The sequence below is a fragment of the Jaculus jaculus genome, chromosome 13 (genome assembly GCF_020740685.1).
Source record: "Jaculus jaculus isolate mJacJac1 chromosome 13, mJacJac1.mat.Y.cur, whole genome shotgun sequence".
NCBI classification, from domain to species: Eukaryota; Metazoa; Chordata; class Mammalia; order Rodentia; family Dipodidae; genus Jaculus; species Jaculus jaculus.
Window position 1 is genome coordinate 36,328,145 of NC_059114.1, and position 23,451 is coordinate 36,351,595.

General features: G+C 37.8%; 1 protein-coding gene across 3 annotated transcripts in view; it reads left to right on the plus strand.

The window, feature by feature from the left end:
• The first annotated feature begins 12,573 nt into the window (after positions 1 to 12,573).
• The window catches only part of Jakmip2 (janus kinase and microtubule interacting protein 2), a 248,800-nt gene continuing 237,922 nt past the window's right edge, over positions 12,574 to 23,451 (plus strand). For all 3 annotated transcript variants that reach the window (XM_004664740.3, XM_045132489.1, XM_045132490.1), the window contains exon 1: positions 12,574 to 12,859. The gene's annotated coding sequence lies outside the window, so the exon portion shown is untranslated. The remainder of the gene's footprint in view (positions 12,860 to 23,451) is intronic.

The following is a 23,451-nucleotide window of genomic DNA, read 5'->3' on the forward strand; positions in this document are numbered from 1 at the left end:
CACTAAGTATGAGGAAATGTACATGTATGAAATGTCATCATGAATTCATTATTTTGTAAGTAAACAAAGATAATAAATAGAAGAAAGAAGCCAATATTTATAAAGAAACATATAAGATGTTAAAACTATTCTTACATGAATTCACATGCAAAATTCTGCCAAAAAGTTTTCTACTAGACAAATCTTTGGGTAGTACAGATGTATTGGTTATTTTCTCATTACTGGGACAAAATACCCAATCAGGATTAGCTAGGAAGAAAAGGGGTTTTATTTGGCTTACAGTTCCAAAGGGTAGAGTCTAGTATGGTAAGGAAATTATTACAAGAAGAGAAATCCAGTGTTATATCATCACACCAGCCACAAGGAAGTAGAGAGAAAAAGAACTGCACAAGGGTTCTAGATATAACCTCAAGGGTCTTCCTGGAGTGATCCCACTTCCAAAAGGCCCCACAGTCTTTCAAAATATCACTACCAACTCAGGACTAAGTATTCAAACACATGAAGTTGTAGGCGTCCTTATATATTCAAACCACAGCATTCTGCCCCTGACCACCTTAGACACCATGACCTTGTCACGTGCAAAATGCATTAAGTCCAAAGTAAAACTCGCGATAGGCTTTACTAATCCCAACATTGTTCAAAATTCCAAAGTAAAAAGTCTCATCTAAGATTCTGAGTTAAGGCAGTCACTTAAGTGAGAGCCTTGTAAGATCAAAATTTACATAATCAAAGCATGTAATGGTACGGTGTAAGCATTCCCATTTCCAAAAGGGAGAATGGTGACATAGCTAGAAATGATCAAACTAACACCCAACAGGGAAAACAGCACATACTGCAGCTCTGTGTCCAGTATCTAAGAATCATGATCAAATCATATGGGTTCAAAAGCCTTGGGTAGTTCTACCCTTCCAACTATGCTGTTTGAAGCATCTAATGGGTCAGAAATTCCCTGAGTACACAGTTATTCTTACAGATGTCCCATGGTCCTGGCTTCTGTAACATCCTGAAGTCTCCACTGCAACTTGAAGCTCACCTTCACAGCTTTATACAGAACTTTCTGTTCCTACAGCCAGATTATTCTACTATTGGTAGATTTCTCTATTCACACAAAGCAATATGGGTCTCTGAAACACAGATAAATAAGGAAAGAGAGCAGAAGAGGAAAAGGAGGAGGCAGAGGAGAAATAAGAGTGAATAAGGAGGGAAGAGGAATAAGAGAAATAAAGAGGTGTGAAGAACAGAAGAATAAAGAAAGGGAAGAAAGGGAGAACATGGGGGAGTTACTAATATTACAGGGTTTATGCTATGCATTTCAATATATGCTACATAAAAGCAAAGAGAATATCTTTTATAAGAAGAGTTCATTTATCAAAATAAGGAAATTGACACTGATATATTTAATTTCTTATTCAAATATTTTCACTTAGTCATTAATGACCTATAAAGCAGGTTGGAATTTTGTTTGCTTTTTCAGGATCTCATCTAAGATCCCATTACATTTAATTATCCTTACTCTAGTTCCTTTAAACTAAACAATTTTCTCAGTTCTACTTGATGTTGTACTACATTAACAGTTCTGAAGATTGCGATAGAGAGAGAGAGAGAGAGAGAGAGAGAGAGAGAGAGAGAGAGAGAGAGAGGGAGAGAAACATGGGCATACCAAGACCTCCTGCCACAACTCTAAATGCATGTGTCACTTTGGGCACCTGCATTTATGTAGATACTGGGTAATTGAACCTGGACCATCAGAGATTGCAAACAAATGCCTTTAACTACTGAGCAATCTCACCATCCACATTTTTTTTCTTTTTAGCTGTAATATTAATTCTGGTTACTTGACTAAAGAGATATTTATTGTAGCTACTATTGTAATTAGTAAAAAAAAAAATCTTTATGGGAAGATAGTTTGAGAGTCAGTAAATAATCTCTGAGCAAACAAACTTTTACCCATTATCTTTAGAATTTCTTTCTTTTTTTTTTTTTCTAGGTAGGGTGTCACTCTAGCCCAGGCTAACCTGGAATTCTACTATGGAATCTTAGGGTGGCCTTGAACTCATAGCAATCCTCCTACCTCTGCCTCCTAAAAGCTGAGATTAAAGGCATGTGCCACAACACCCAGGTCCATTATCTTTAGAATTTCTTAATGATCCATGCTTACAAGTATCATATTGTTTTGTAAATTATAATTTATAAGAATATAAAATGAATTATCATTACACTTTTCAGTTATTAATTTGCATTCTAAAAACATACAAACTTAATTTCCCCCTTACTAATTTTATCTATTTAGACCTTGGTAAAGGATTGAATTGTGGACTCTACTTTTATTATATGGATTCAATTCTATTAATGCTATCATTTTGATGATTAATCTTCCTCAGATTTTGTTACAAGTCATGTTGAGGGAGTTTCACTGATGTTGGAAGGACTCCCATCATCCTTTGTATGTTTGACACACCAAGATATTTCAGGTCCTTCTTATATTCATGCAACTTCTTTGGATCACTGTTCTTTTCTTTTAATAAATTATGAACTGAATAATGGTGTAACATTACTTCTAGTCCTTCTGAGTTGTTTATTTTTCTTTCTCCTTTTCATCTCACTATCAGTTTGCATTCACAAACAATCTGTATATATCTATGACTATGTATTGGTTTGAATGTAAATGTCCCCCATCACCTGATGTATTTGCAATTAAGCCTCCTACTTAATCTTTGTGTGGCAGAAGCTTTGTAGGTGGAGTCATGCTGGTGGAGGCATGTTACTGGGGGCTAGCCTCGGGATGTTATATCCCAGCTCCACTTGCTAAACTCACCTCACTCTTTTTACTTTCTCCCTACTGATATGGAGATATAATATCTGCCTGTCTGCTACTGCATTGCTTTCCCCACCACTATAAAATTCTCTTTGAAATTATAATACGGAAATAAACCCATTGTTTTCATAAGATATTTCCAATTACTTATTTTGTTCCTGCAATAAGAAAGTAAATGCTATAGAAAATTGGTACAATGAAATGATGCCATTATTATAATAAGGCTAACCATGTGTGTTTTAGTCTCTGGAAACTGGCTGGTAGGACTAATATGGAAAAACTTGGAACTTTGAACTAAAGAAGCTTTACATTGTTATAAGCAGAGTTTAATGAAAGAACAAATGCACAGAGATGTGGCCTGAGCAGGCTTTCCTTATGAGGTTTTAGAGGGAAATAAAGGACTTTGTTGGGAACCAGGCTAGAAGTAATTTAAGTGATATTGTGACAAGGATGCTCACTGTATTCTGCCTGTGTCTTGAGAACTTGAACAAGGTTAAATTTTAAGATAATTCATTGTTGTGCTTGGTGGAGGGCAATGCAGAGCAGAGCAATAAAACAAGTATAGAAATTGGCAAGGAAGAAATATGATTTCAGGTCACAGGCCCAGAAACTACAGACACCTCAACTGCAATTGTTTAGCAGACCATTGAGGATGGCTCAGCTGCTCTTCATTCATTGGGCTGATAGGAGGAGTGCTGATTATTTTGAAAGGAGGGAGCCCGGAGGAAGGACGTTCACATAGTTTCCTGCTCCTAGAAGTCAGGCTTCATCTACTCCTGGAAAAAAAAAAGGGGGGTGGGGGAGAGGTGGTATCACTCACTGGTACTGATTTTAGAAGCATGAAGATGCAAGAAATAGTTCCAGGGAGCGGCTGAGGCTGGGCCATATGAGGCAGGTTAAAGTCCCTGCAAAGAGGCCCTATAAGGTTATTACTTGAAACTGTGAAGATGAACCATAGGTTACAGTGGAGACCCCAAGAATTTGCAAAAGTACTTGCCTAGCATGTGTGAGGTCTTAGGTTTAATACTCAGTGTGGTAAATGAAAGAAAGAGAGGAAGGAGGGAAGAAAGAAAGGAAGGAAGAGTAAGCACAAGAGATGTTAGTCTTCTGAGTATGATGCTCCTTTCTTTTAATCACATAGAATTTATTCCTAAAATCCTATTATACTTCTTTCTCAGGTTGCTCTGAGGGACTGAGATTCAAAAATGACAATTAATTTTCACTCTAATATTCATCTCATGATACTAAAAACAATTATTACTATATAACTCATTTTAAAGACTAGGCTTTTGAGTGATTACAATTTAGATCACAGAGGCCACAGTTGCATAAAATATTCTCTCCAATCCTCATAGTTGAAGCATGGTTCTGGAGCATTAAAATATCTCCTACAGAGAAGGTATATAAAACAAATATAGACCATTATATGAGGTCAGATCTATTTCTCTCTAAAAAATTCTGGGAAATTAAGATTTTGTATGATATAAAATTGTTTTCCTCCTTTTGAAATCATTAGGATATAAGGTCTTTAGGGACAAATGATTATTAAAAAATGGAGAGTGCTATATAGGGTAGCAGACACATATAATACCAGCACATAGAAGACATAGGCAAGAGAATTAGACAGGTTCTGTGGGCCAACAGTAAGGTCAAAGGTAGGGTGAGCAACACAGGGAGACACTAACTCAAAAAACAATACAAAACAAAAATGGAAAAGCAGCCTAAAAACTAAATATGAAGAAAATATTAAAAGCTCCATTCCCTCTGATTTAAAATCAACTTTCTACATTTTTATTTGTTTTTCAGCATTTTAGTACATATATATTAGATTTTGGTCAGAAGTGCCCTATGTTAATCTCTCTTATCCCCCTCAGTCTCGCAGTATTCCTTTTTTTTTTGTCCTTTTCTAGTGGAGTGGATGTGTCATAAAAGAGAATGACTCCTCCTCCCTAGACTCCCTAGAAATCTTTCATTGTTATTAGTTCATTAGGGATAGTGTTGGTATCTCAGATTGCTCCCCTACCTATAACAGAATGTTGACTGGCAGGTCTTGTGAAGACAACCACATCTGGTATGAATTCATGAGTCCAAAGCCTTGTCATTTCCAAACACCAGAGAGCCACAGAACCCTTTTCCATCCTCCATTTCTTACATTCACAATCTATGAGAGAGAGGGGGAGGGAGGGAGAATGGCATGCCAGGGTCTTCAGCCACTGCAAACGAACTCCAGACGCATGCATCACTTTGTGCATCTGGCTTATGTAAGCACTGAGGAATCAAACTTGGGTACTTTGGTTTTGCAGGCAAGTGCCTTAAAGGCTAGACCATTTCTCCAGCCTTAACAGTCTATTTTAATATCAATAGTTAGTCAAACTAGCTAGTCCTTAGCTATCCTAATATAACACAAAAGGAATAAAAACTTACTCTCAATTATAAAGATCAGAACATCTCAGGCATTACAGAGGAATCTGCATGAAACTCTATCTCCTTTGGCTCTTAGTTTTTAAAATTGCTCCATATTAAAAAGGCATATTAAAGCTTTCTGAGATTCTATGTGAAACAGGCAAGGACATTTACGAGTTTCCAGTCATTCAGTGATCATGGGGTGAGGGGTAGGGGGAGAGGAAATCTTGAAAACTGAGCTGCTTACAGATGCAAAAAAAATATTTTTTTAAGTGAGTTTTTTTCTCACTCAGTGTTAACTTGCTCCTGAGGAAATGACCTTGAAAACCTCATCAAGTATAATGTGAATGTTTGGAAGGGAAGAATAAGTTCACTGGTTAGGGCTTTCTTACATCTGAGTCCCTGCAGGAGACAAGAGTGTGACCCAAGCACAGTGTTAAACTCTGTCACTAATACTTTATTACCATAACGAAGGCTCTGGAAAAGGACTTGGTCAGTTTTCTGTATTACAATGTAAGAATCTTAATCTTGCTGCAGTTAGGATATTGTATGTGACCCTTAACGGATCTTCAGTGGTATGAAATCTATTGATTTTATGCATTTCCCAGAAGCACAGCCGCAATTCTGTAGAAAACAGTAACCATAGTGTCAGTCTGCCTAAGAAGAGGCAGGGGCACTGAAGTGGCAGGATCCTCAGAGGTACAGTTTTGTTGTATAGAAGGAACACAAAGTTCTGAGCTCAAAGCCATGGAGCTCTGTGACAGACACACACACACACACACTCATGAACACATGTGCACATACGCGCACATTTACACACACATGCATGCAGGCACACACACATGCACACACACATACATGCACAAATGAATGCACACACACAATTCTTTTCTTAAAATTTTTTGTTTTATTTTTATTTACTTATTTGACAGCCACAGACAGAGAGAGAAAGAAGCAGAGAGAGAGAGAGAGGAAAGAATGGACGCACCAGGGCCTCCGGCCACTGCAAATGAACTCCAGACGAGTGTGTCCCCTTGTACATCTGACTAACCTGGTCCTGGGGAATCAAGCCTAGAAACAGGGTCCTTAGGTTTCACAGGCAAGCGCTTAACCACTAAGCCATCTCTCTAGCCCCACACACAATTCTTGAATCAATTTTTTTTCTTTGCCTATTCTTTCAAGATATTTATTTTCATGAAGACACACACTGAGAATAACAAGAAATTCAAGCATGAGAAAATTGTATGAGTAAGAGAATTTTCATTTTCTACCATTTTTCTGAATTCTGCTGTGGAGGCAATGAGGCATTGAAAGTCAGATAAATGACTGAGATGTAGAGTGGCACTATATTGTGTTTCTACATCACACACTTATTTTACCTAGATACTGAAAAGATACAATAGCGTGGTGTAGGAACTTAAAAATAAGTATTTGTTGTGTAACCATCACACTATCCCAAATCCTAACTTGATACACAAATGAGTGATCCCTGACTGGTCATAGTGGCAGGATGAGCCTTGCTGAATCTATTCCCAGACTACATCATACATTATCTGCCTCAGTATTTCTCTAAAGGTCAAAAAGAGGTTATTTTAGGAGGCTCAGAATCAGTGCAGCAGATCCTGGCCTCTGTAGATTAGGACATCTCTAAATCAGTGCCATATCTACATAGACTTTATTGCTTTTAGACACACCTCATAAATGTATACTGTATACCACCTTGTGATTTGTGGCCTTGGCCACCACTGCCTTAAGCTGAAATGCTGAGCGGTTTCTCTCAAGGTAAATTAATTCAATCAAACCTCTGCTTTATGCATCCAGGGATAAGGAAACTCTTTTCCCAAATGTAAAGCACTTTTAGTGAGGTGAGGAAAAATTTCCCTTTCTTTCAGAAGAGTCATAGAGTTGCATTACTTGGACTCTAATGTTGAATAGCATGGATCGTCGATTTTCACACCTGATTCCTCCAGTATGACTCAAACAAGACTAGCTCAGGGTCCCATACCCTAGACATCCTGGAACCATTATCTTCATTTTTATTTTTGTTTGTAGTTCTGGACTATTTAGCTCTCTGCCATAAACACAGCTGCAAAACGTGAAGACATGAGAGAAACATGAATGCCAACACCCATCAGCAGGCATGTTGTGTGTGATTCAGGAGGTGATGCTAAAACAATTGCCAAGACCAAGGTGAATCAGTATAAAAGTTGAAAATTGCATTTCTCTGATTTACTCAGATCATTGTAGTCTTAATATCCTGTATAAACTGGATGTTGTGACCTATTTAGGAGGTTGACCATTGGCTTAGTTGAATCAAGGTCATGAAGATAATCTTGCAAACTGTGTTTTATCTTATGGTCTCAGTATGGAGATTTCAAAAGTAACAGGAAAGCCTCTTATGCCCTCTCTGTTGTTTGCTACATATTCATTATATATATAATACATAGATACATACGCAGAGAGAGAGAGACCTAGCTCCTCCATTGCTCTCTTTGGACCAGTTTTAACATCTATTAATTAATTAACTATTTAATATTATGTATATATTTATTTTGATTTTGCCCGAGGGTCTTAATCTTATCACTTTTGAGAAGGATACTTCAATAAGAATAAGATTTATAGATATAAGATTTACAGATTTTTGCGAGACAGATTGAACCTATTTTAAGTATTAAGATATTTACTAGGAGAAATTGACACAGAGAAAAGAGAAGGATTTTGAGGAAGTTTGAGAGACTTAAAGCAAGAACAGCTGCTTTCCTAACATTTTACTGCAATCTCTGGGACTGTCCCTGTGTTTCTGCCTATATTTTCATTCAGAATCAAATCCACTCCTTCAGAACAATCACTTCTGACACTACAGCTGAAACAGTATTTGGGGCCAAGAGCATGTTAAATATCAGTGTCTGAAGAAGGCAGTGGGACAGAGAACAGATATATTTCCATCAAAAATTTTGTTTCTTAACACACACGCACACACACACACACACACACACATACACACACAACCTTGAACTATTTCATTGTGTATTTTTCTTACATGGAAGTGTTGGCAAGCGCCAGTCTCTCAATTTTACACTTTGGATAAATTGTAATAAAGAAAATGAATAACAGTAAAAAGTAAATACAGAATGTAAAGAAATCTGGCTCATAAATGTGGGACAACATGAAATCTATGAGCTCTACTTTACAACTACTCCTTTCTAACTCACCGCCCACACCTGGCAAGTCTCAGAGGTACATGAGTACTCAGCTGCTTTAGTACCTAAGGGATAATTTGGGAAACCTATGTGGGTATATTGAGGAAGTTTTCCATAAGCATGTGGGCCTGAAACCAAAGCCTGGGCTTCCAACAGCTACAGAGAAGATTCAGATATGGGGAAGATAATTGCATAATCACACAGCTGAACTTCACAGACACTTTGATGTGCCAGATATGTGCTCAGGTCTTTACAAACATCCACTTAATTTCCATTTAGGCAAAGATCATTGTCCTAGCTCCTTCACAGATGAGCACTATAGGATTGAAAGAAGATATGGTCCCCAGGCCACAAATTAGAAGTGGGTGAGAGGAGGTCCATAAACCAGTCATCACAAATATTTTTAGAATAATCCAAAGTACTCTGCATATTTTGAATACATCCTGAAAAAGGTGCTATATGTACTGTCCTTATTAAAATTATATTCATAATAATAATAACTACTACTATTTATCCTTTGCCACAAGATGGCTGATTGCTTATACTTGTCACTTACAAAGCTGGACCTTAAGAACAATTGCCTGTGGTCACACAGAAAACAATCAGTAAAGACTGGACTAAACAATGCAGCTTACTCCCGGTATGTGGTTTCTCCTGAGAATTTTTCTTGTGTACTGTGTGTGGGCATGTGTGTGTGGTGTGTGCACATGAATATGCCCTTGTAGCAGCCCATGAGCTTCTTTGTGGTGGGCTAGGCAGGCTGGAAAGTTGGGTATCTTCACCCATTACTTCCATCTGTCTTTGTTTGAGCAAGTTATCTCTCACTGGTTCGAGAACTTGACCCCACCTCACTTCCCAGAAGGTCCAGCAACCATTTCTCTGCTCTCCTATGTGACTGAGATTATACGTAGAGGTGGTTATCCCTAACTGTTTGATGTAGTTGATGGGAATTTGAACTCACGTTGTCTCTGCCTTCCTCATGCTTGGTCAGGAAGCACATGTAACCACTTAGCAATCTTCCCCAGTACTTCTGAAATTTTAATGCTTCTTTGGAACCAAGACCCACACCCTGCATTATTCTGACTTCTCAAAGCTTCAGAAGTCAAAGTTGGTAAGGTCCCAGAAGCAGTAAACACTGGTCACTATTAGTATGGAAAGCAATTCCTGGAGAAATTCAGTTTATCCAAAAGACCACAATGTTTGTCACCAAAAATGTGGTAGGGGTTTTGAAAATAAATAAATATATATATTCATATCTCCATTCAAAGCAAATTTATCAAATAATGACAATATTTTGTGTATATAGGTTTAAAAAAAGAGAAAGAGAGAGTAGAATTGAAATGGAATTTCAATTCAATTCAATTCAATGGGGGAATTGTTCAAACTGGACACAAAACTTGTCCTTCTTCCAGTTAACTCTTGGAGCATCTGGGAAGCCAGTGTCATATCTATTACAGCTGCAAGTGAAGGGTTCCACCCACAGGAGGGACTGTCACCAATTTGTCACCTAGCGCTTCTGAGCTCTTCTAGCCTCAACTTCTTTATCTGCTCTCTTGAGAGAGCACCTCTGATGAGAAAGTAGAGGTTGAAATGCAGAGACAAAAGGAAGCAACACCAGTGCTTTTCATTTCTGTGCAAGCACAACTAAACTTGCTGGTGGGCATTTGAAAATGTGTGTGGGCTGAGCTGGACAGCTGAGGCTCTGGCAGGAGACAAGGGTCGTGTGCTTCCCAAAGCAGGATGTAGGATTTCTCACAGTGAGGACCACATTTGTCAAGTGCTGAGAAGCATCTGCAGTCATTTCCTCAACCACTTGCACTTGTGTCAAGAATCAGCTACTGGCACCAAGAGCCACCTATCCAGTGGGAACATCCTCTTATATGTTTGTATTTATTACTTATGGAAGAGTAACAATAATTATGGCCAATGCTGAATAACACTTATGGTGTAACAGGCACTGCAGTAATGCTTTATGCAAGCCATCCAATTTAGTTCCCACAGTGACTCATGAGGTTTGTGACTTTCCACTTTATTTTTTTTAAATGCTGATTTCTCTTGCTAAAATATATATATATATATATACATATACATATATAAATATATATATACATATATATGTATATATATATGTGTATATATATACATATGTATGTATATATATATATATATATGTATATATATATATATATATATTTTTTTTTTTTTAATTTGATTTATTAGTTTTTTTGTCCATCAAATACAGGCAGTTTGGTACCATTGTTTAGGCTCATCTATGATCTACCCCCTCCCATTAGACCCTCCTTGTTGATGTAAATGGGTCCTGCATTGTGGAGTTAGTCCCCAGTTATTGGTATGCTAAATGTGTCTGCAAATCATGACCCAACATGTGACTCTGACATTCTTTCCGCCCCCTCATCCGCAAAATTTCCCTGAGCCATGTTGGGTTCATTTTTGGTCTGCTTCAGTGCTGAGGTGTTGGGGGCCTCTGAGGCTCTGGCTCTCTGATTTGGTAGGAGTTGATTTTTCTCTGCGTTGGTCTCCTTCCCCTTTGTGCTGGTATCTGGTTCACAGGAAAATATCACCCTTGCTTGTTTCACCAATTGTCCTTAGTTTCAGTTGGGCCCCTTTTGAGGTATGTTGGGGCAGCTCTCTCCATAGGATCTGCATCTATCTGAGTGACTTTCCACTTTATAGAAAAAGAAACTAAACATCATAGATGAAGTTAACTAAATTGCCTTAAAACACAACTATAGTAAATACTAGAACCAGAACTGGAGCATTTGAGATTGATATCAACTTATTTGAATCTGTAAGTACCTCTGTGAGTTCAGAATAAAGGATGTATCTTCATTCTGTGGAGGAATGACAGAGACATTGTCATGGGAACAAATGTAAAGGCTCTGAGAGCTGCAATTATGGTATTGCCAGTTATTTGTCATATAAATTTGGGAGATTTATCTACCTGCTCCAAAATTTACAGTGTCTGATTTAAATTTACAATGTCCTCCAGTTTTCGAGTTTTAGAGAACACACAACCTAATAGAGACATCATTATCACCTCCATCAATCTTCACAGCCATCGTGTATTTAATGTTTTCTCATCTTAAGCGCCATATTCTTCCTGTAAACCCTTAGATCTACTGGTAGCTACAATGTCCTACTCATACAAATAATAGTAACTATTTACTGTACACATACTACACACCAAGTGCTTTTAGTGCATTATCTCAATCAATCTCTACAACTATTGCCTGAACGAGGCAAATACTGGCATCATCTATAATTTATTGTCAGAGTTACAACACATATAGAACTAGATGCAGCCGACTACTTCCTTTCCCTTACCTACTACCCAGACTACCAGAGGGCTTTGGGACTCTAAACGCATCCATGGAAACAGCATGGAATTAGCTGCACATAATGAACACTCAAGGAGTCTGAAATGGAAAAGGTTTGGAACTGTCCACCTACTAGTGCTGCTAAGAACCTTAGCTGTTCTTAAGGAGCTCCTGTCCCCTCCATTCCAACTTCCTTTTCTTCAGGGAAGTGTCAACACTGCCAGATACTCTTCGGAGGGAAAGCTGGGAAAACTGAGAAATGGAGTGACCTGAAAAACTGGAAGTCACGCAGGGGAATGAGGAAGGAGCGAGGTTTATTGTAATGTCCAGCTACCTTTTAACCATCATGAATGGAAGACCAGCACATCTGGAGTAATCATAGCCTGCTATCACACGACATATTTTTCTTCAAAGTTTTTTTTGTTCCTCGTAGAAAAGTTAATATATCTTATCTGAAAACTATAGAAATGCAAAGGAGTTGAGCTCTTTGTTTTAGCTGAAAGCTATGGAAACGCAAAGGAGTTGAGCTCTTTCGTATATTTCCAGCAAGAACTCAGATTCTACTTTAATTACTATTTCTCCGTGACTTTTCACTCGTGCTGGAGGCTTGCATGGGAGAGACCAGGAGCGTCTCAGAGGGCAAGGGCAGAGCTGAACCCTCCCCCCCCCCCCTTCAGCCCCTGCAGCTTGCAGCGTCCCATCCCCTCCCCCTTAGCATGCCACTTACCATTGGTCATTGCCATGACAACCAGCAGCTGCCAGGCCGGCTGCCTCTACCGCAGCAGGGGTGGGGCTGTGGGGGTGGGGGAGGGAGAGGAGGAGCCAGAGGAGGCGTCTGCTGCAAGTTCCTGGCTGTTTCTGAGCTCACCCCATCCTCCAAGAGGGAGGAGGCCCAAGTGATGCTACTGCTGTTGCCACCTCTGCTGCTGGTACTCTAGCAAGCCTAAAAGGGTGGATCCAACCAGAGAGGCAGGGGAAGACAATCCCCCGTACCCACTGCTGTTGATGTTGGGTTCAGGGGCTGCTTCTGACTCAGTCACAAGGAAAATGGACCCAGCTTGCATCTCTCCCTCCTTTCAACAGCGTCTCCAGGTCTCAGCATGGTGAGTAGGAGACTTAATGGCTATCATTTTAATTTAGCTGGTTAATTGTGTATACATTTGTGGTCTAGACTTAAACAATGACTCGTCTCTCAGACTAGCAGGGGAGGGCGGTGGGGGGGGGGGTTATGGAGACAGATGAGGATGGAGGGAGAGGAAGGTTGTCGGGAAGAGAGAAGTGAGAAGGCATTGGCTTGTGTTAAAAAAAAATGGTGCTCTGATTTTTATCAAAAACTGGCTCAGAATAATGACTCAGCCACTTGATTCTTCTGTTTTCAAGCTTAGCAACAAAACCACCGGATGGAAAAATAGCTAAGGATAAAACAAGGATGTTGTTGAAAGGAATCATTTCATATACAGGGTTGGGCCTTCCATCAAAAACACATTTGGTGTCTCCACCTGTTTGGCCTGATTTTAAGGTGAATGTGCTTAATTTCTTCATTGCTAAGGTGGTCCCAGAATTGGGCATTCTGGTTCATATTCTCATGCATTCTTGCTGCAAAACCATTTGTTAGATCCAGAGTTTTATTTTCAGCACCTACATTTGATTGTGAGTGCACACACGCACACACACACACACACACACACACACACACACACGATAGATATGCATGCTATACATACATGTTGTTTTGCAGGTACGTTGCATTTTTGAAGCATATTTATATCCTGGGTAGGTTGCTTTGCTGTCGTTTTGATGGGTTATAAATGCCCTGGTATGCTTGAAAGTGAATGCATATTTTAAAAACTACGCTTCTTGTGTGAATTATCAGTTGCTGGCTTCATTTCAATTGATGTCAGATTTATTCTGATTATTGTGCACTAGTTTCATTGCAGTCAATTAGGAAGATGCCTATCATTTGATCTGTATTATAGAGCTAAATGTGAATTCGTAGCCTGACTCATATATGTATTTTTCACTGGGTTTGTGGACTATATTGAGGGCCCTAAATTTACAGTTGCTGGGAAAGGGAGGAGGCGTATGGCATTATTTTGCATACAGCATCTTTCCAAATGAACGTTGAAACAAATCAGTTTTCTTGAATTCTAATCCCAACCTTTTCATGCTTGTACCCAATGTCCCAAGTAGCACAGTTGAGCTGGAAGGTGAGATGCATTCATTCTATATAGTAGTGCTCATATTTGATGCTGCTCATTCCTTTAGTATCCACCACCATTTTATAGTTCTCTCAAATGTTGTGTTCCTGGTCAGCTTCAGTAAGTCCTTACCGAGGAAAGTAGGATGATTTTGAAAAATCTCTGTGTTCTCATGATCCTCAGGCTGGTCACTTCTGAATTAGCTGCTCATACAGTGAAATGTAAGTGAGTGAGCAAGGCTAAGCTGGAGCGTGTGCAGATTGTACCTGAAATGGGGCAATTGTAGCTTCTAAATGCTGAGTTGGATGCGGTTGACCTTTTATTATGCTAAGGCTTTGAGGCAGCTCCGGAGACCAAAGATGCCTAGACTAGCAAACAGGGCTTCATTACCACCTAGGATAATGGATTTCATTGAATTAAAGGCAGAAAGATCCTCACAGGTAAAAGTGCATTAGCAATGTGACATATCACATACATGAATTGTATCCACCCATCTCTTCTCCAACATCATTGTAATTGCTAATGCAATGTGAAATGATAGGTTCTTTTTGTCATAATCTTAAATTTTGTTTCACATATTTCCCTATTTAAAATTTTATGTGTATTGGGCTTATAGGGAATAATTTCTCAGATAGTCATTGTCCTATTTAGTTTATTAATTGGAAGGCTTCTTCATGACTTAATCTAATGTTCTCATAGAATGTCATGCATTAAATGGATCCACAACAGTGAACTCTTGATACCACATGCCTAAATTAAGACAGATATATAAACTAGGGCAAGAAAACAGGGACTGGTCTTCCATGTCGTTTCAAAAAAATTATAACACATTTTGTATTCAATCTTTAATGGTAACTTTTGACTTAAGAAATTAATATTTCAGTTGTATTTACAGCAGACTTCAAAAAGATAATATAGTTGAGCTTGTTTTGTAAAATAAAAGCAGGTAATTTGGCACTTTTGTATTTCTTTCCTGCTGAATTTTTATTTGCATGTGGTTTTATGAGTAAAGTTGGTATAGTGGGAACAGAGGCACCTCATGATATCTCGTGGCTTAGAGAACTCACTGTAGTCAGGTGTGGTGATAGGACCTGGCCTTATTAGTGAGAATAAATAAACTAGGATTATTTTATCAGAAAAAAAGAAAACTGTGAGACTACAGTATTTTTTTTTTTCAGGTAAGCTTATGGTTTTACATGGGACTTTGTTTACTGTTATATTTTTGGAACCCAAAATATGGCCAGTGGGCTCCAATTTCCTTTGGGAGAAACTAAGATTAAGAATACAAGATATAATAACTTTTCATTGTACATGTGAACATTCATGTGGATAGCCAGATGGAGCAGTGCATACTTCTGTCATGAAAATCTTCCAATGGCCGGGCATGGTGGCGCACACCTTTACTCCCAGCACTCAGGAAGCAGAGGTAGGAGGATCGTTGTGAGTTTGAGGCCACCCTGAGACTAGTCAGTTAAATCCAGGTCAGCCTGAGACAGAGTGAGACCCTACCTCGAAAAACCAAAAAATAAAAATAAAAAAGTAAAAAAGTCTTCCAATGTGTCCCACATATGCATTTGACTGCTTCTTAGGAACTCTGCTAGCTTGTCCCAGCATTAACATCTTTTGAAAAGAGTCTCCTAGTTGGTCAGCGTCCAATACTTCTACCCCTGTAGCTATATGACTGGCTCCATTTTGTAATGGGTTTCTAACTACAGAGTCTGGAAACTTTTATAGAAAGTGATTGATCATCTGCTTTAAGAATTTTATTTGTAATTGTGCCAGAATGCAGGCAGTAAGCTTCATGAGATTTTTCTTTCTCAGCAAGTTTCTTGGGCATGATGTCAAATGTCTATATTAAAATTACTGCCATTGTATGGTTAACTTGGAGAAAAAATGTGATATTTCTTAGCAGAGTCTAGGTATAAAATAATTCAAAAGCTATAAAAGTGATATTAGAAGAAAATTGTATGAAGAACATATATAAAGTATTGTTTAAATGTGCTGTTTAAATATATTGTTAAGGAAAAGTTGCTAACTACTTTTTGTCTAACAGCTTGAAAACATCATCCTCATTAGAATAGTACAGTTAAATATTTTCATTGGTATATTAGCCTTTGATAAAATTTTTTTGGTTGTTTCCTTGAGGTAGGGTCTCACTCTATCCCAGGTTGACCTGGAATCAACTATGTAGTCTCAGGGTGGCCTCAAACTCATGGCTGTCTTCTTACATCTGCCTCCTGAGTGCTGGGACTAAAGATATACAGCACTATGCCTGGCTATGGTAAATTTTTTTATAACTGAGATACACTTTAATTTATTGCTTTGTGATAGGATGCTTCCTATTCATTCTAGAGACTTTAGAATATATTTTGATCTTCTGTTCACACTGCATGATTCCTTCAGAAGGGCTGAAGGCTTATATTTGGAGAATAAAAACTAGCTTCTATAGTTCTAATTCATTTATAAATTTATTAACCTTTATGAGAAGGTTAATACTTTGCTACCCAAGGTGAGTGCTTAAAAGAAATCAAATTTATCATGGAAGTTTCAACATAAATTGAATTAGTTATCAATTAGTTATGATTGAAATCATCAAACTAGATTTATAGGTGGTTGTTTCTCAGGTCAGTTACAATATCTCCTGTTTATATATTCAACTATCAAGTCAAAATGTGTTTCCAAAGAGTAAATTGAACTAATCAATTTACTAACAAATATTTGTAGAGCTCATATATGATTAACAAAATTTGCATATGCTAGCATTATAGACTTACCTTGGAGGATATAAAATGTACACATGAAATAGTTAATTATGGGCTGAGGAAATGGCTCAGTGTGTAAAAGAGCTTGCTGCACAAGCATGAGAGCTTGAGTTCAGATGCCAAGAATCCACATAAAGTCAGACACATTGGCATGTCTATGGCAAGATGGAAGGTGGAAACAGGAGAATATTTGAAAGTTCCTGGGCCTGATAGACTTACATACACAGTGGAGAACAAGAGACCCTGCTTGTAACAACGAGGAAGGTGCTGACCAACACATACAATTGTTCTCTGACCTCCATATTCATGCTACAATTTGCATGTATCTGCATGTGTGTGTAACCATGTGCACACGGGTGCACACACAGTTTTACAAAAGTTAATGCTAGAATAATATAGTTATAATTAATAAACATTGCCAAATGCTTTATTTTATTGAGACTATATTTATTTTAATGTTAGTTGCTCTAACAGATATTTGAGACATAGTTCTGAATTTTTTTCAGAGTTAAAAGTTTGCCAAATCCCTTCATCCCTGTGATTTAAAGAAAACTCACATAGGAAGTCAGGTGCGGTGGCCCATGTCTGCAATCTCAACACTTGAGAAGTAGACAAGAGGATCATAAGTTTAAAGTCATTCTCAGCTACATAGTGAGTTTGGTGTCAGTCTGGGCCACATGAGATGCTGTCTCAAAAGAAGACACATTGGGATACTCAATCATTTCTAGTTATTGAAATCATACTTTACATATTTGAATATTGAATTGGATATTAGATAGATTTTTACATACTTTTTACTTGAAAGAATTATTCTATAGCATGAAAATAAGGTCAGGAAATGTCCTAAGACTAATAAGCCAGTACAGTTACAAGTAAACATTCTTTTTCTAAGGTGCATAAAATCACAAATTATAATTATTCTTCTTTTTGGTATAATTCTATATAATTAACTACTTTCATTCTCAAGTACATATTAATATTGATATTTCCCCCTCCCCACATAACTCACTATTACCCAGGGCTGGCACTAAAGAAGACTATCATGCTTCTTGAAGGACAAGAACATTAGGTTTTAGCCTGATTCTGTCAGTGGGTGATGGTGAGAGTTGTCCAAATTGTTTTCATGCTTTGGGATTTAGTGCCCTTGTCTATAAAGAACAGTGCCTGGAGGGCTATCTCTAAAGTCCTTCCATGTCTAATATTCTAGGCTTTTAAATGTTTCTCTTTTTTGTTGTTTATTCTTATTTATTTGAGAGCAACAGATGGAGAGAAAAACAGGCAGAGAGAAAGAGAGAATGGACGCGCCAGGGTTTCCAGCCACTACAAATGAACTCGAGATGAACGCAGCCCCTTATGCATCTGGCTAACGTGAATCGAGCCTCAAACCGGGGTCCTTAGGCTTCACAGGCAAGCGCTTAACCACTAAGCCATCTCTCCAGCCCTCTAGACTTTTAAATGTTTCTTATTTCATGATAGGGTCTGGTATAGCCTAGGCTGGCCTCAAACTTGATATGTAGTCAATGTTGGCTTTGAACTCCTGATCCACCTGCCTCTACCACTTACATGCTACTTTTTTTTCTTTGTCTATTATTAGATATGGACATATTTTATATGTAAACATCACATGTTGGTACCATCCTTTCTCTCCTCCCTGCCCATTTTCTGAAGTGACCTTTTTCTCCTTGGGAATGCAGGTCAACCCTGTGGGGATTGTGGGTCAGGCATTATGGGGGCAGCATCCAGCTATGGGGAAGAGGCAATGTCTCTGTGCAAAGTGTCCCAACTTGTGGCTCAAACAATCTTTCCGTCTCCTCTTCCACAAAATTCCCTGAACCATGCAGGGAGCATTTTAAGTCTACCTCAGTGACGGAAACTTAGGAGCACCTGGATCTCTGGTTTGGTAGATGTTAAGTGTCCTCAGTATCTTTTTCCATCACCCTTGGGCAGATATCAGCATAACTAAGACAGCAGCATTCTTGCTCATCTTCACAATTCTTCTGTGGTTTCAGCTGGGGCTGGGGTGAAGTATGCTGGATCATTTATCTCCTCAAGTCCAGTTCCCACATGAAAAAGTGAATCAGATTCTCCAACAAAGAGTGAAGTCAGCACCAGTTAAATGGGATAACCATTATTAATTTAGAGAAAATTAAAAGGGTTTAGACACTTTTATAGACTAAGGGTAGTGGGAGCTTGACCATGGAAAGCATCATCTTTATCTGGATATGATTCTGACTTGTTTCCCAGTTCCAGATATGGTTTCCTTCCCACTGAGCAGAAAACTTTTATACTTCTTTGTCACTTTATTTTAATTTAATTTAATTTATTTATTTGAGAAAGAGAGAGGGATGGAGGGAGGGAGAATGTGCACACCAGGGCCTCCAGCCACTGCAAAAGAACTCCAGTTGCATGCGCCCCCTTGTGCATCTGGCTTACGTGGGTCCTGAGGAGTCAAACCTGGATCCTTTGGCTTTCTAGGCAAGTGCCTTAACTGCTAAGCCATTTCTCCAGCCCTGTCAGTTTATTTTTCTTCTTGTTTATTTAGTCTTTATTATTTTTCTCTTATACTTGTAGCAGTTCTGTCACGTTAGTAAAGTCATTATCAGTATTGTGTGTGTGTGTGTGTGTGTGTGTGTGTGTGTGTGTATGTGTGTGCATAAATAAATGTACAGACTTAGGGAAATCAGATTTATGGTGTTAAATGATCTAATGGGAGTCTGAATCTACCATGTAAAAAATTTAAACAGATTAAATTGAAATTTGACTTAAATAGAACTATTACTAAATCTGCAATTTGTGGGTCATCTTATTCAGATTTGGAATTGTGTATTCTAGGCACTCTGCTTTTTGAGTAGACTAAATTGCCATATATATTGTGTGTTTAGGACATCTGTCCCCTCCACCAAAATAAAGAAAAAAGACTAACAATATTTTGGAGAATCTGAGTTTCTTAATTTACAAAAGCATAGAGACAGTCGTCAGGGTGGGAATAAGATCCTCACTGGACTAACGTGCGCATATTTTATGGAAAAGTATTGGTTTTGTTTTTAATGACATAAATTGGGAGGTAACTGCTTCCCTGCACTTAGAACCAAATCAAGAACCCCATGGATCTTGGCTTTTGAAAAAAAGGTGCCATCTCTTCACCTATATGTTAAGAAAAAAAAATGCTTTGTTAAAAAATAAGTGTTCCTCAGTTTGATACCTTTCTTAGATTTTCTTGGACACTTTTATACTTAAAAAAAAATCAGACATGGAAAACTCTCAAGTATTTGAATACATATATATATGTGCATTTGTATTGAGATGGGGTCTTGATAAGTTGCTGCAGATAGCCTAGAACTTCCTGAATATTCCAGGCTGGCTTTGACCTTGTCATCATGTGTCACCATGATGTACTATCCACTTTTTATTATTGTTATTGCCACTGTGGTTGCTATTGTCAATGCCATACATAAACATTGCATCTGACTGCATTCATTCAGCTATGGCCAAATAACAAAACATGCTTTTCAAGCTGTTATTTCTCCTTTGTAAAAAGTAATTAATCAAGGGCTGGAGAGAAGGCTTAGCAGTTAAGTGCTTGCCTGTGAAGCCTAAGAACCCCAGTTTGAGGCTCAATTCCCCAGGACCCATGTTAGCCAGATGCACAAGGGGGCGCACACATCTGGAGTTCGTTTGCAGTGGCTGGAAGCCTTGGCATGCCCATTCTCTCTCTCTCTCTGCCTCTTTCTTTCCCTGTCTGTCCCTCTCAGATAAATAAAAACAAAAATAAACCAAAAAAGGTAAGTAATCAATTTGTCATTTGTTAGCCTTAGTAAAAGTGAGATCTATCACACAAAATGTATTCAATTTAAACCACTTTTCTCTAATACAATTACTCTTTCAGTAATTTTTGTTCACATTTAAAATTACATATCCTAGGCTAGAAAGACGGCTCAGTGCTTAAAGCAATTACCTGCAAAGCCTAATGACCTAAGTTAGATTTTCCAGTACCCACATAAAGCCAGGTGCACTAAGTAGCACATGTATATGGAGTTTGTTTGCAGAGAATAGAGGACCTGGTATACCCATTCTCTCTTGCTTTCCCTCTCTTGATCTCCTTGCAAATAAATAAATGAAAATCAAATTACATATCATCATTGGGGTGGGAAAGCAATACTGAAAATTATAAGCATACTATCATGAAAACACATTTTGGGATATTTTCTTCAAAAAGTATTCCATATGCACCTAGCAACCTATTCAGACATACACTTACATAATTGGGTCATACTCTAAGTTATGATTTATGTTTATTGGACTTTATTTTGGTTGATATAATCATATATCAATATGTCTTTATTATTGTTTTGATCTCTTTGTGAATATTTTTGATGAACAAAGCAGTTTTTACCCTACTTGGAAGTCCTTACATTTTGGTTTTAAATACTTCTCACGATGCAGATTTACAGTAGCTGTGAGCCAGGGTCTATTCTCAGGAAATATGAGCCTTATTATCCTACCTGCCATTGTATCTTACAAAGGACATTAAATTACCTTTGGTCATCTCTTGTCTGCTGATAATGAGTGAGTGTTGAACTCAAGTCATGGAAGTAAATCTCTGTTTGAATAACTAGAAAGTTTGCTGAGTACATGCATCAGGAACAATTACAAAATAAAACTTAGGACAAATCTCTTCCAGTTTCAGGTGAATGCTTCCAGGGTGATAGTGGCCCATCTTGTTTATAACTTCCATGAACAACGACCATTGTTTATGGAAGTGTGTTCAAACAACATACATTAGCTGCCATAAGACTTCTTAAAATAAACAAAGGTGCATATTTATCATTTTGTATTTGCATCATGTTCATTAGTCATGTAGGTAATAGTTTTCCAATAAAAGCTTCAATTATCTGACCTCCTCTTCTCCTTAAACATAAGTCATGGGATTCTTTCTACATTTTGAGTCTGAACTATAAATATAACTCGCTGGAGAGGATTCTCCAGGTACATTATAGCACATTACACAAGTTGTAATTTTAGAACTATGTGTTAGTTAGACTTTATCTTCACTAGATCATGAGCTCTATGAAGGCAAAAACTAAAATTGTCTTGTTCATCGGTTAGTAGTTTTGGCAGAACATGTATCTCAGTAAAGACTGGTAGACTGGCAGATTGGAGAGCCCCCAGAGCGGCCCCTGGGCTGTGTTTATAGAGGAGATTTCCATTCGAAGTTCTTGAGTGTTATTACTGGTGGTGCTGTGGATGTTGGCCCGCATGAGAGCGTTTGGTTGGCATGCCGCAGGCCCTGGGTTCAATCTCTAGCACTGAAAATAAGATCTGTAAAAACAAAATTGGCTCCATTCATATTAATTATATTCTCAATATGCTATTAATATATTGATGGGGAAAATAAAATTCTTAGATTGCATCATGAGAAGTTGCTCATTGTGTGCTCCAATATAATAAAAGGCCTCTGTGAAACATTCTGGTGGCTCCTTTCATTTCCCTCCAGAAATGAAATTGCAAGTTGAAATGTGACATCACTAAGGACCTGCTTTTGAATTTGCTGGAGTGGATTAAGAGAAGTTACTCAAATAACTGCAATTAGCATCTAATTGTTTGAAACACTCACATGTCTTCTGCTATTCAAGAAAGTCACCACTAAATTCACTCATCATAAATAGTTTATCCCTGCATATCTATATCCAACTTAAGACAGAAATGTATGTTATTCCAAAGATGAATTAAGGCAGTATTTTGCCTTTGGGAATGTTTTGAAATGAAATATAAAAAGAGTAGCTTTGAAGAGGGGGTTGTACTTGACAGATATGGAGACAAATCTAAAGATTTAAAAGCCATTGGAATGAACCTTCTGTCTAGGTAGGAACCTAACCAGTGACACACTGAAACTTGAGGGGAAAGTCTTTTTAATATGCTCTTTGTCTAGCATCTAAGTCAATATAATGGCATTTTCTGACATTTTTGGAATGCTGTTGTTAGTGGCTATTGAGAACCAAATCTAAGTTTAGTTGGCACTACCCAGTAAGAAAACAGCTCATTAGTTGTTTTCAAAAAAAAAAAAAAAGAAAGAAAATTTCTGGAATTAGTATGACTCAAAAAAATCTGTGAGCATGTAATTAAGAAAAAAAGAGGTGATATTTTCATCCTGTTTTCTGTTTAAACTGGAAACATTCCTCCTGGAAAGTGCTTCCCAATAACTGCATTAAAATGTTACCCAAACAAATGTTTCTGAGCCACATCCCTTATCTGGCTTTCTTGGGTGGCACTTTATGGGCATATAGTTTCTCAAGAGCTGAGTACTCACTCTAGTCTTCTCTGTTCCATATTTAAGGACCTAATATAAGCGTCAATGTCAAATGTAGCTATTTTGATATTTTCCAAGACAAGTACTGTTGAGATTTTTAATATTGAATGCTGATGAAAATTATCAGACAGACTTTTCAGATGAATAAGATTCTGCAAAATTTTGTCTATTGTGTCATCTTATTACTCATCAAATAATCCTATTATTCATTAAATGATAAATAAACCAAAACTAATAAATGTTTTCTTTGAGTAGTACCAGGGGTTGAACCCAGTTCCTCAAACATAGTAGGCAAATGTTCTACCACAAAACTGCGTTCATCCCCAGTCCTCAACAATTTCTTTTATATAACAATAACCAATTAGGAAAATTTAAGACTGAAAATACATGCTGAAAATTCACTCATGAATTTACAATTTGTCAATTTT